This window comes from Sinocyclocheilus grahami, unplaced genomic scaffold (assembly GCF_001515645.1).
Source record: "Sinocyclocheilus grahami isolate Dianchi unplaced genomic scaffold, SAMN03320097.WGS_v1.1 scaffold28.1, whole genome shotgun sequence".
Taxonomy (NCBI): domain Eukaryota; kingdom Metazoa; phylum Chordata; class Actinopteri; order Cypriniformes; family Cyprinidae; genus Sinocyclocheilus; species Sinocyclocheilus grahami.
The window spans coordinates 62,891-64,728 of NW_015505207.1; positions in this window are offsets into that span (position 1 = coordinate 62,891).

Genomic DNA, 1,838 nt, shown 5'->3' on the forward strand with positions numbered 1-1,838 from the left:
GGACACATGCAGTTTAGCCTCTGCTGGTCGGGATCCCCGAAGGGAGGAGGACTAAAGGCCTGGAGTATGACAGGCCGCGGTGCAGAGGAAGGGACCTTAGGGACATATCCCGCTCGCGGGAATAGAAATGCCTTGACCAAACTAGGCGCAAAGTCTAGGTAAGACGGGGCCACTGAAAGGGCCTGCAGATCCCCAACTCTCTTGAGAGAAGATATCGCCAGAAGGAAGGTAGTCTTGATAGTAAGGTGGCGATCAGAGATCTCCTCGATAGGCTCGAAGGGAGGCCTACAGAGAGCTTCTAGCACCACAGCCAGGTCCCACGTGGGGACACGAGATCGTACCGGAGGCTTCAGCCTCAGCGCACCGCGGAGGAAACGTGTAACTAGGGGGTGTCTGTCCACTGACTGGCCACCAAGAGGAGCGTGGTAGGCCGCAATAGCCACCACGTAGACCTTCAGGGTGGAGACCCTGCGGAGAAACGGGCCTGCAAGAACTCCAGCACTGTACCAAGCGGGCAGTTAACTGGGTCGAGCTGGCGGTCTCCGCACCAAGAAGTGAAAAGTTTCCACTTCAAGGTGTACAGTTTCCTCGTTGAGGGAGGTCTGGATTGGAGGATGGTCTCAACAACCTCGGATGAGAGACCGGAAGCTATGAGTTGTGCCCCCTCAGGGGCCACACCCACAACTTCCACAGCTCCGGGCGGGGGTGGATGATCGTACCCCCGCCTGTGAGAGAAGATCTCTCCTGACGGGGATCTCCCATGGAGGATGATCGTACCCCCGCCTGTGAGAGAAGATCTCTCCTGACGGGAATCTCCCATGGAGCACCGTCGAGGAGAGAAATCAGGTCCAAGACCATACTCGGCCCGGCCAGAACGGGGCTACCAACAGAAGACGGACCCCATCCCGGCGCACTCTCTCCAGAACTCCCGGGAGCAGAGCGATCGGGGGAAAGGCGTACAGACGAAGCCTCGGCCACGTCTGTGCCATGGCATCCAGCCCCAGTGGAGCTGGATGACTCTGAGAGAACCAGAGGGGACAGTGCGATGTCACCTGAGTCGCAAACAGGTCAACCTGGGCCTGGCCAAAAACTCTCCATATCTGCTTCACCACCCTGGGTTGAAGCATCCATTCCCCGGGCCTCGGCCCCTGCCTCGACAGGATGTCTGCTCCCAAATTGAGATGCCCAGGAATGTGAACTGCTCTCAGCGAGAGAAGTTTGCCCTGGGCCCACACAAGGATCTGGAACGCTAGTTTGTACAAACGGCGTGAGCGCAGACCTCCCTGATGGTTCGCACCAACACATGGTGACCTCTTAGGTCTGGGAGGAAGTGTCTTAGTGCACGAACCACGGCCAGGATCTCCAGGCAGTTTATATGCCATGTCAGATGGCGACCACTCCACAGACCGCGGGCAGGCTGGGGATGCGTCCGTCGCTAGCGTTATGCGGCGACAAGGAGCTCCCAGCACCGGGCCCTGAGACAAGAACCAAGGTTTCCTCCACGATAGGCTCGTACGCATTGCCGCGTGACCTTGATCATGCGAAGCGGGTTTCCCCTCAGGGAGACCCCTTGGTCTTGAGCCACCACTGTAGGGGTCTCATGTACAGCAGGCCAAGAGGTATCACGTTGGACGCAGCTGCCATCAGACCCAGTCTCTGAAACTGCTTGACAGTGAGTGACCGGCCTTCTCTGACTCTCGCGACTGCGGTGAGGAATGACTCGATCCGAGCAGGAGACATACATGCCTGCGTCGTGGTCGAATCCCACACCACGCCCAGATAAGTGGTTCTTTGTATTTGAAAAAGCACACTTTTCTTGGCATTAAGTCTTAACCCCA